The sequence below is a fragment of the Mirounga angustirostris genome, unplaced genomic scaffold (assembly GCF_029215605.1).
Source record: "Mirounga angustirostris isolate CCGP_5_RB_7025 unplaced genomic scaffold, mMirAng1.0.hap1 SCAF_8, whole genome shotgun sequence".
NCBI classification, from domain to species: Eukaryota; Metazoa; Chordata; class Mammalia; order Carnivora; family Phocidae; genus Mirounga; species Mirounga angustirostris.
The window spans coordinates 90,385,954-90,398,169 of NW_026991716.1; the positions used below are offsets into that span (position 1 = coordinate 90,385,954).

The window sequence follows — 12,216 nt, forward strand, 5'->3', positions numbered from 1 at the left end:
TGTTAACTCAGTTTTCTCTTTGTATCACTACATTCGATGTATTTTTCACATCAAGGTGTTTCTATAGACTGGACAGAGTTAGAGTTCAGCTTCTTCTAGCCAAAGTGTTTAAATTTGACTAGACAGCAGCAATTGCTTTTTAATCTAAGCAAACTGATCTGTCAAAGGCAATCAACTCAGGGAAGTTATTCCAGGAGGATCCTAATAATCCCGATGAATCACACTGCTCTATGTGAAACTCAGCTGCTGAACTCTTGACATAATGTCACAAGTACTTAGAGGAATTAGTACATACAGCTGAACTCTATGTTGACACACAAACTCTAGCTTCTCGTGCATAAGTTAATGATCACTGCATTTGGTCTGGGGAGGAATAATGTATGTGGTGATGTCAGTTCATGTTTATTTTTTTTTAAGATGTTATTTATCTATTTGAGAGAAAGAAAAAGTACAAGCGGGGGACTGGGAGAGGGAGAAGCAGGCTCCCAGCTAAGCAGGGAGCGCCATGTGGGGCTCGATCCCAGGACCCTGGGACCATGACCTGAGCCAAAGGCAGACACTTAACCGACTGAGCCACCCAGGCACCCCTCAGTCCATCTTTAATGATGATGTTACATCCCCTAGGCTTCATGTTGCATAATGTTCACAAGCATTTATCAACAGTATGTTTAATTCCTCTAGATGTAAATAAAGGTTTGTTGTGATTTTTAAAAATCACCTATCTTTTAAACAGGGTTCCTAACCTCTTAAAAATGCTCCTACCAATTTAGGGCTTTCCTGTTACCAGGATCTTTAAGTAATTTTTCTTGTTTAAATATTGCAACAATAATTGAGAGGTCAGTAGAGATGGTAACATCATTTATATCATTAGTAAGTCACAGAACTGAGACTCAAACCTCAGTCTGATGGCTTGATGTTTTGAGGTCTTCCTGATGCTGTAAATCTTTTTTTTTTAAGATTTTATTTATTTATTTGAGACAGAGAGAATGAGAGACAGAGAGCATGAGAGGGAGGAGGGTCAGAGGGAGAAGCAGACTCCCTGCCGAGCAGGGAGCCCGATGCGGGACTCGATCCCGGGACTCCAGGATCATGACCTGAGCCGAAGGCAGTCGCTTAACAAACTGAGCCACCCAGGCGCCCCCCTGATGCTATAAATCTTGTCTTTGGAGCTTTTGTTCTAGTGTTAGGATTACTAGGATAGTGTGGAATAGCATTGTTGAGAGTCTTGTCCCCAAATAGGGCAGCCCTGTCAGGTTCCCTCTGCTCCCCACAGCGAACCCTACCAAACTTAAAATAAGGAAACAGAATAGATGGGGAGGCAGCAATAATGAGTGGGATCTCATGGAACGCTGGGCTGAAAATTTTCCCTAAGTGATGGCACAGGTGTTCTTTGAGAATGACCTCCTCTTACAGTTGGAGGAGAACTTTAAGAGAAATAATGACACACAATTCAGAGGGCACTGAAAGAGTCACTTGGCTAGAAGATAAGCTTGGAAGAATAATATATAGTAATAGTAAGAATAGTAAGAATAATAGTAATATAATTGCTAATGTATATTGAACACTTACTATTTTCCACTATTGTAAGTGCTGTATGTATATTAATTTATTAAATTCTCATCACAACCCTGTGAAGTAGGTAACTGTTACTCTGATGAAAAATTGAGACAGGCGCCTGGGTGGCTCAGTCGTTACGCATCTGCCTTCGGCTCAGGTCATGATCCCAGGGTCCTGGGATCGAGTCCCACATCGGGCTCCCTGCTCGGCAAGAAGCCTGCTTCTCCCTCTCCCATTCCGCTTGCTTGTGTTCCTGCTCTCGCTGTCTCTCTCTCTGTGTCAAATAAATAAATAAATAAAATATTTAAAAAGAAAAAAGAAAAATTGAGGCAATTGGGGGTTGACTGACTTACCTGTGACCACACAGCTAGTAACTTGGGGAAACTGATTCTCCAACTTGTGCTCTAATTATTGTGTAGTAGTAATGATGAATTTGAAAAGACTTCCTGAATTATGATAAATTTCATTTACTTTCCTGACTTAAGGACAATAATGTGTATTTCCATCTCAGGCAGTATTTCAGCTTCGAAGAGTCTGACTGACCCTTCCATTCGAAAACACCCAAAATTGATGCATAATATTAAAAGGAAAAAACTTTTTAAAACATGCTAATAAGCTGGCAAGAAAGTGAGGAATACTGAGGTGGCTAAAGTCACATGAAAATGTGGACCCACTGGGATGGAGCCAGGCATCGGGCTCCCTGCTCAGCAGGGAGCCTGCTTCTCCCTCTCCCACTCCCCCTGCTTGTGTTCCTGCTTTCACTATCTCTCTCTGTCAAATAAATGAAATCTTTAAAAAAAAAAAAAAAGAAAATGTGGACCCAGTTTTTACTCTGATAATATTCAATGATCCTGTAGACCTTGATCTTTGATTTCTCATAGGATCATGGGGCCTGGAGACCACAAGTGGCCTGACTGAGGTGGGGAGTCTAATAGGAGACTTCAGTGACCCATACATAGATCTACTTCCTACACTAGAGATAATAAGAAAAGCTGATTTCTTGGGGCATCTGGGTGGCTCAGTCAGTTAAGTGTCTGCCTTTGGCTCAGGTCATGATCTCTGGGTCCTCGGATCGAGCCTCGAGTCGGGCTCCCCACTCAGTGGGGAGTCTGCTTCTCCATCTGCCCCTCCCCCCACCCCCTGCTTATGCTCAATCTCTCTCTCTCAAATAAAATCTTAAAAAAAAAAAAAAAATTATCAATCCCCAGGTGCTAGTAGAGGAGAAAAAAATCTCTCCTCTAAGATTCATAACCACAGACCTTTATTTGTGTTTCTCGTCCAAATTTATACCACTAGAGTGGTGCCAAAGAAACTTCAGGTTAAGAATATGGTTTAAAATTGTACTGGGTTGGTAATGCATTCAGATGCCTGGCAGAATCAAAAGCAACCCCACTCAAAAGGGGCCAACTGTAAAGTCAATTCCCAAAGAAATCCCACAAACTACCAAAGAATAAAATTTCAGAGCAGAGTATCACAAAATACATAAAGGACCATGAGTATAGGGCCATTGGAAACTATAATCATAAGAATTAGACCCCAGAAGACACCAGATAGTACAATTATGCAATAGAGAATGACAGGTGTAACCTGGTAGTATTTTGCTTCAACTGTACCACTTATCTCTTGCTCCCTATCCCTGGGCTTCTCTGATGTCAGTTAGGATGTATTCAGAAATCTTCTAGGCACTCATGCACACATGTCTGGAAGTATGGAAGACTGCCTTCCCTGGGGCAACCTTTGACCAATGGACTATGAAAGCTAATGGATAAATGCTCTCATCTTTCACTCTCTTAGTGGACAATTCTGAGATACCAGCTCTTCAAAAGGTGCTGATGGCACTGAGTCCCAGTTGCCCACAGTGAAGATCAATCCATACGGCATCCTTATATTGGCTTTCCCTCCTTCCTTGTTTCCCTTTCTCCAATCTCACACTCCTGTTCCCTGCGTTCACTTCCCCAATAAACTACTTGCCTACTTGCCTGAGAATTTTAAATACGAATAAGGAACAAAAGACTAAAACATGAAAAGGAAGACTCAGAAAAAGAACCATATAGAACTTCTAGAAATGAAAAATAAAATAATTTTAACTTAAAATTTATATTTAAAATTTAAAAGATCAAGGTCTACAGGATCATTGAATATTATCAGAGTAAAAACTGGGTCCACATTTTCTTTTTTTTTTTTTAAAGATTTCATTTATTTGACAGAGAGAGATAGTGAAAGCAGGAACACAAGCAGGGGGAGTGGGAGAGGGAGAAGCAGGCTCCCTGCTGAGCAGGGAGCCCGATGCCTGGCTCCATCCCAGTGGGTCCACATTTTCATGTGACTTTAGCCACCTCAGTATTCCTCACTTTCTTGCCAGCTTATTAGCATGTTTTAAAAAGTTTTTTCCTTTTAATATTATGCATCAATTTTGGGTGTTTTCGAATGGAAGGGTCAGTCAGACTCTTCGAGGCTGAAATACTGCCTGAGATGGAAATACACATTATTGTCCTTAAGTCAGGAAAGTAAATGAAATTTATCATAATTCAGGAAGTCTTTTCAAATTCATCATTACTACTACACAATAATTAGAGCACAAGTTGGAGAATCAGTTTCCCCAAGTTACTAGCTGTGTGGTCACAGGTAAGTCAGTCAACCCCCAATTGCCTCAATTTTTCTTTTTTCTTTTTAAATATTTTATTTATTTATTTATTTGACACAGAGAGAGAGACAGCGAGAGCAGGAACACAAGCAAGCGGAATGGGAGAGGGAGAAGCAGGCTTCTTGCCGAGCAGGGAGCCCGATGTGGGACTCGATCCCAGGACCCTGGGATCATGACCTGAGCCGAAGGCAGATGCGTAACGACTGAGCCACCCAGGCGCCTGTCTCAATTTTTCATCAGAGTAACAGTTACCTACTTCACAGGGTTGTGATGAGAATTTAATAAATTAATATACATACAGCACTTACAATAGTGGAAAATAGTAAGTGTTCAATATACATTAGCAATTATATTACTATTATTCTTACTATTCTTACTATTACTATATATTATTCTTCCAAGCTTATCTTCTAGCCAAGTGACTCTTTCAGTGCCCTCTGAATTGTGTGTCATTATTTCTCTTAAAGTTCTCCTCCAACTGTAAGAGGAGGTCATTCTCAAAGAACACCTGTGCCATCACTTAGGGAGAATTTTCAGCCCAGCGTTCCATGAGATCCCACTCATTATTGCTGCCTCCCCATCTATTCTGTTTCCTTATTTTAAGTTTGGTAGGGTTCGCTGTGGGGAGCAGAGGGAACCTGACAGGGCTGCCCTATTTGGGGACAAGACTCTCAACAATGCTATTCCACACTATCCTAGTAATCCTAACACTAGAACAAAAGCTCCAAAGACAAGATTTATAGCATCAGGGGGGCGCCTGGGTGGCTCAGTTTGTTAAGCGACTGCCTTCGGCTCAGGTCATGATCCTGGAGTCCCGGGATCGAGTCCCGCATCGGGCTCCCTGCTCGGCAGGGAGTCTGCTTCTCCCTCTGACCCTCCTCCCTCTCATGCTCTCTGTCTCTCATTCTCTCTGTCTCAAATAAATAAATAAAATCTTAAAAAAAAAAGATTTACAGCATCAGGAAGACCTCAAAACATCAAGCCATCAGACTGAGGTTTGAGTCTCAGTTCTGTGACTTGCTAATGATATAAATGATGTTACCATCTCTACAGCATAAGAAAGAATAAACTGGAAGATGAATCAATATTTTGCATAATGCAGAACAGAGACATAGCATAAAAAATATACAAGTGATAGAAATATCGACATCTACAAAAGTCAAATTGGAATTCCTGAAGGAGATAGCACATGGATATAAATAAAAAATATGAATTATTATGTAAATTTAAATGAAAAAATAAATGTTTTTAAAAGTAAAGATTATTAGATTGGGTAAAAATAAATAAAATCCACTTATAGGTTGCTTTAAAAAGAATGCTATGACATAAGGTTAACAAATAGTTGAAATTAGAAAGATGAAAAAATATATACAGAGTGCAGATAACCAAAATCAAGCTGATGTTACTATATTAATATCAGATAAAATGGACTTTTAAGACAAAAGGCATTGAGATAAACTACATAATGAGAAAAGGTTAATTCACCATCAGATATAAAAATTCCAAACAACTCTATACAATATAGCTTGAAACTATATAAAGCAAAACTTAAAAGAATTATAAGAAGAAATATATAAGCTGGACTTAGACATAATGGATATCTTTTCCCAATCTGTCATCTGTCTTTCTCTATGATGTCCTTAAATAAAAGAACCTCTTAATTTTGTAGCAAGCAATTCTTCATTTGAGTTGTTTGGGTCTTAAAAGTTTTTCTGCACCCTCAGGCCATAGTCTTTAAATGGTTTTAAGGTTTTATCTGTAAATTATTTTTTTGCATTTTTGAGAGACTACATCTTACAGTTTTAGCAGCTATTGTAGGTAGTATCTAATTTCCACTTAAATTTTCTGATTATTGCTGATAAAGACAAATACTATCATTCTTATCTCCCATTAGATCTAATAGTTCTGTTCAATCCACTTATTTCTTATGTACACAATCATATCTGCAAGTAACTTTCTCTTTCCCATCCTGATAACTTTTAATTCTTTTCTTTACATAACATTAGCCAAACCTTCAGTATTATGTCAAACATTAATAGTAGTATTGAGTATTCCTGTCTTGAGACAGATCTTGATGAGAACAAATTTTCCCCATTAACATGATACTTGCTGTAGAATTTTTGGTATACAATGTCTTTATCAAATCAAGGAAATTCTTCTAAATTTTGAATTTTGACAGTTTTTATCAAAAGGGATTGAACTTTGGGGTGCTTGGGTGGCTCAGTCGGTTGGGCGTCTGACTCTTTGATTTCAGTTTGGGTCATGATCTCAGGGTCGTGAGATCGAGCCCCACATCAGGCTCCATGCTCAGCATGGAGTCTGCTCGAGATTCTCTCTATCCCTCTCCCCCCACCCCTCCTTCCACTTGCGTGCTGTCTCTAAATAAATAAATAAAAATCTCTTAAAAGGGGGGGGGACAGTTGAACTTTATCAAGTGCTTATTTCTGCATTTATTGATGTAATCATACGATTTTTCACCCTTATTCCAATAATGTTCTGACCTCAAAAACTGTTAAGACAGTAAATGTTTGTGGTTTTAGGTTACTAAATTTGTGGTAATTTGTTACAGCAGCAATAGAAAACTAACATACAATATGTGATTCTCATAATTCTACATCTCCTTTATAAATTGTAGCAGAGAATGGTTAAGAAACTTGCCCAAGTTCACACGGCTGAGGAGTCTGGCTCCTGGTTAAAAACCTATGTGTGTAGGGACGCCTGGGTGGGTGGCTCAGTCGGTTAAGTGGCTGCCTTCAGCTCAGGTTATGATCCCGGAGTCCTGGGATCAAACCCTGCATCAGGCTCCCTGCTCAGCGGGGATCCTGCTTCTCCATCTCCTTCTGACCCTCCTCCTGCTTGTGCTTATGCTGTCAAGTAAATAAAAACCTTAAAAAAAAAAAAAACCACACAAAAACCTATGTGTGATTTTTCAGATGTGTCTATGGGCAATTACAAAGTCTTTACCTGGCAGGCCTCATGGGAAAAAGGCCCCTACCCAGACTTGGCACATAGCCAGGGCATTGCAGTCTCTGAAGGCAATTGCAGTCAACAACTCAAAGACTCCCCTGCCCAGTCATGCTCTTCATATAATTGCATTCCTAGCCTGGTGCCTTCATTTCTGGGTCTATCTGAGGCCTGGGGCAGAAGCCGCCTTCAGATGCTTCTGCTGAGTCCTCCTTTTGAGGGGCAGTGGGGGACATCTTCAAAACAGTTGGTTCCACTTTGACTTCTCCACTCCTAACCCACCTCCTTCACCCTCCCAACCACAGGGTCCATAAAATTGCTAGAGCCTTCAGTTCAAGGCTCCCACAAGAGTGGGACATCTCCCATGTCTGTGTTGATGCACCTGACCCTGGATTAGTGTGATTTTCCATGAGGGAAATAAAAGAGGCAGAGTCAGTGCCTTCTCATTTTAGACTCTTATATATAACCATCCCTGCAGGTGATTAAAGGCTTAACTCTTTCATTTTTGGCTTGTTGCATTAATCAGCTACTCTAACATCTGAAGCTCAGCTCACCTCCCCAGCTCAGCTCAGCTAATAGTAGGAAAGCTAGAATTCAAATCCGGGCAAGGTCTGCTCTACTGCCTCCCTTTGTGTTAGACCACTCTCGTCCAGGGCAATAGAAGCTGACTAAAGTATACGGAACAGGTAAACTCAACAAGAGTTGTGATGGGTTGGATGTAGAAGATAAGAAAAGGGAAAAGAATAAAGGATGACTTCTTGGTCTTCAGCTAAGAGCAATGAAGTAGATGGTGGTGCCCATTTGCTGAGACAGGAAAGATTGGGATGGGGCGACAGGTGGCAGGGAGACAGTGGGAAAAACAAGAGATCCTCTCTGGGTATATTTAAGGTTTCAGATTCTTAATAAATATTTAAGTGAAGGTGTCACGTAGGCCACTCATATGGAATTTTGGAATTTGAGTATCAATTTTACTTTTTTTCTCTATTCCTAGATATTAGGAAAAGAGAAATATTGTATTAGAGAATACTGTACAGGCACCACCTTAAGTTAGGCACTCCTCCCCACTCTTCCAGTAAGCTCTCAGAAAGAATCAGATATTGCCACTCTGCCGAGAAAAATATAGGACCATCTTCAAATATAGTTGGTATGTGGACATAATAGTCTCCAAATTATGAAAACTAGATCAGAATTCTCAAGGAATGACCAGAATCTAGAACTGAGCAAGCTAGTAATTCACTAATTAAAAATCTGAGAACATGGGGCACCTGGGTGGCTCAGTCGTTAAGCATCTGCCTTCAGCTCAGGTCATGATCCCAGAGTCCTGGGATCGAGCCCCACATCGGGCTCCCTGCTCAGGTCCCTGCTTGTATTCCCTCTCTGTCAAATAAATAAAATCTTTAAAAAAAAAAAAAATCTGAGAACGCAGTGACTGCTACACATTAGCCTTATTAAGTTTATCATTTTTAACTTGATTTTCAGTCATTTGTTCAGTCAACAGGGTGATCAATTTATTTCTCTTCTAATCTAGAGAGCAATTTAATAATTCAGGCCAAATATTTGAAGTTCCTTGGATATTCAGTTTATGTTAATCCCTTCTTCCCCTACACTAATACATTTCTGTGCTGGTTTTTACACTTAATCATATGCTATACTGCACCGTTTCAAAATATGCTTTCCATCTGCCCAAATGAATTTTATTTCCTTTGAGGGTAAAGACTGTGACCCAGTCCCTAAACCAGTGTTGAATACAATTAAGGGGAATTTGTTGAATTCATTCGGAAAGTTGTCTCTGCTAACTGTATATCCAGCACTCACCTAGGATGACTCGCCCTCCATTTCACTCAAGCTAATTCAATTCACACAAGCATACACTAATAGTCAATATATTCTCAGTTTATAGTTTTAATGGTATTGCAACATTAGATTCATAACATATTTCCAAGCACCAAGTGTGCTTGAAATTGAACATTTTTATAAAGATAATAAAACTTAATGACTACCCATGATCTATGATCTGACAATACAGCTGTTCTTTTTCATCTTGAGATGGTAAAATACCCACCCTTGCTTATTGTGGCACAGTGGGAGAGAAGAAATATAGTCCTATTAATCACCCTTAACTATCAGCTTATTAAGTTATAGTTTCCCAACAGGCTTGTCTTACATGACTGTTAATAGGCTGCAGGTGTTTTTCTAAGAGAGTCTTTTTATAATGCAGTTATGTCATAAAGAGACGGCATGGAGTAAAAGAAAAACTGGTGGACTAAGAATCCTAAAACCTAGGTTTTAAATTCTAGTACTAAAGTAGCCCCGAAGCCTGAAGCAAGTCACCACCTCTCTGATCTCCACAATTTTCTCATCTGTAAAACGAGAGGACTTATTATAAATGAAATAAATGCATTTGTGCCATTTATACCAGATCAGTAGGCAAGTAACCATAACCCAGGACCTAAGAATTTCACAAAGGACATTCTAACAGAAATCTCTCTACATTAAAATAGCTTAAGCTAAAGTGTAAAATTGAGATTTGTTACTAGTTAACTTTAAAAGTAAATTCTGTTACCTAACCACTGTGGATGTGCACAGGGACAGAGGAGTTTGTTTCATATGAGAAAAACAGTGACTACTAATACATGTTAATATGCCTAAATCGTGCTGAAAATAGCCAAAATTTTACTTTTAGCTAAAAACCCACTCACAGAGGCAGCTGTTATACATTTTGCAATCGATGAAAGGGTTACATTCCAAAAGCTTAAGTCCATTTTTGGAAAACTTTGTAAATGGAAGCTAGATTTGTAGTTTAGCCATGAGAGTATAAATGTTGACATAGCTGGACTATGTAACAATATTAAACGCTCAAATTCTGGGTCCTGAGAATGGGGTTTGTGTCATGTAGATGAGTTTCCTCCCCTGCTCTTGGAAAGAAGACTCAAGTAAGCAATGATTAAAATTGATTTACCTTTGTCACACCCTTCTACCTCTAACCTTTTTTACACTCGGGTAAGGCACACAGCTCTAATTGGGCTGCTGGAACAATGCTGTCCAGTCCTACCTACCTTAAGTTTCAACAGCCCTTCCTTGAACCTTCAAATGGTAATTCTACAACCATGGAGCAATTGATAGACATTTCAACAAATAACCCAGAAAATGTTACCACTCTTAAACTATAACTAGTGTTGAAAGAGACCATCTGTTACTTATAAAAGAAAAATATTAGAAATCTGTTAAAAACTTTAGAGACATGTTCAAATAAATGATACGTTCATGCAATAGATTATGCCAAAATTTAAAAAAATGTTTAAAAGTTAGTTGTAATGACATAGGAAATATACAAAATATAACGCTGAATAAATAAAAAAGATACTTAATGCTATGTTCTTTATGAACTCAATTATGGAAAAAATGCATTAAGACTAGAAGCTAATAAAACTTTTGGGTAGTAGGCTTGTAATTTATGGCTTTTTCCCAGTTAATACATGAATCCATGCTTTCCAGATTTTCCCATATCAAATAAGCATTTAAAAAAAAGCGGGGGGGGGCCCTGGGTGGCTCAGTCTGGTTAAGCGTCTGCCTTCAGCTCAGGTCATGGTCCCAGGGTCCTGGGATGGAGCCCTGCATCGGGCTCCTTGCTTAGCAGGGAGTCTGCTTCTCCCTCGGCCTTTCACCCTGCTCGTGCTCGCTCGCTCGCTCTCAGGCTCTCTCTCAAATACATAAATAGAATCTTTTTAAAATTTAAAAAAAAAAAATCAGAAAAAAGTATAAATTCAAATAAATCTCTAATTAGTAGAATTTTAGAGAGCTATAAATAGTGCCAATTATCAGGCAATGTGGAAATAGAGCTTTGTGAGCAAAAGAGCATTCCTTTAACTTTGCAAGAATTTAATTAGACTTATTTGATTTTTTTTTTTTGTGTGTGTGTGTGTGTGTGGTTTTTTTAAACTGAAGGTCCCTTACTGGTCCTGCTTCCATGAGTGGCTGCCACCAGGGGGAAAGGGGAGGGGAACCAAGTGGGCAAGGAGGGGTCATTTCCACAACATTCCATTTATGCACAGAACAAAACAGACAAGCACAGAGTCACTACTGAAGTTAGAAGTTACCAGCATAGGAAAAGGAACAGGTGGGGAATTGGAGTGTCATAAAAACATACAGCCCCCCCCCACCAAACTGGGGTGCCTGGGGAGGGTGGGGGGACTTGGTCTGCTTCAACCCAAGAGGAATCAGATCAAAAGTGGTTTGGGAAGGCTAGAACCGTCAGGGATGGAGGGAGGAGGAAGGTCTGGGGACCAGGGGGCCGTTTGTCAACTGGGGTGAAGGGATTGCCCTCCCCCTGCTGGGATCCCCCTAGCCCCTTGGGTTTGACAGGAAGGGGGCAGCCTGCAACCCCGATGAGCAGGTCTGGGGCTGCCAGATGCTCCAGGCAGGGGGCTGGAGGGGGCTCACAAAGGCTTGCCCTCCAGGGAAATAATGGCACTGCCCCCCAGCTTCTCTGCCAGGGTGCAGCGGTCCTTGACTCCTCGTAGCAGTTTGCTTGTAATTCACACTTGATCTCCATCAGCTCTTCATGATGGCGTCCTTGGAGCTGGCATGGATCATTCTGCTCTTAAGTGGTGCGGACTCAGGTGCCCAGAAAATAAACACCAGGTCTTCCTTCTTGGGTCTCCTTGGTCTCATAGGTTGTGTCATAGAGGGCACAGTGGCAGGCCTTGTCTGGTAGCCTCTTGACGAAGGTGGCACAGGGGTGGTCTACAGTCTGGCCCACATCCCCTACCAGGATCTCCTTGCCCTGCTCCAGGTAGGATCTTCTTCTTGTCCTGGCTTAGACAGAGGAGTACTGCCTCCTTGCACTTCTCAGCTCCTCTGGTGTTGAGGACTTATGCACTTACCCTCATGTCACTGAACACCTTGAAAATGCAATCAGAGACTGCCATTTCAGAGGCCATGTTTCTGAAAGCGAAACGGAGATAACAAAGGAGAGCCAGAAGAGAGGAGGGCCACTGCCACTGCTGCTGGAAGGACTGAGAGAGACTTATTTTCAGTTAACCACATTATAA

At 40.5% G+C, this 12,216-nt stretch overlaps 1 pseudogene; it reads right to left on the minus strand.

Moving 5' to 3' along the window:
• Positions 1-6,949: 6,949 nt before the first annotated feature.
• Positions 6,950-12,216, minus strand: LOC123837057 (cofilin-1-like; annotated as a pseudogene).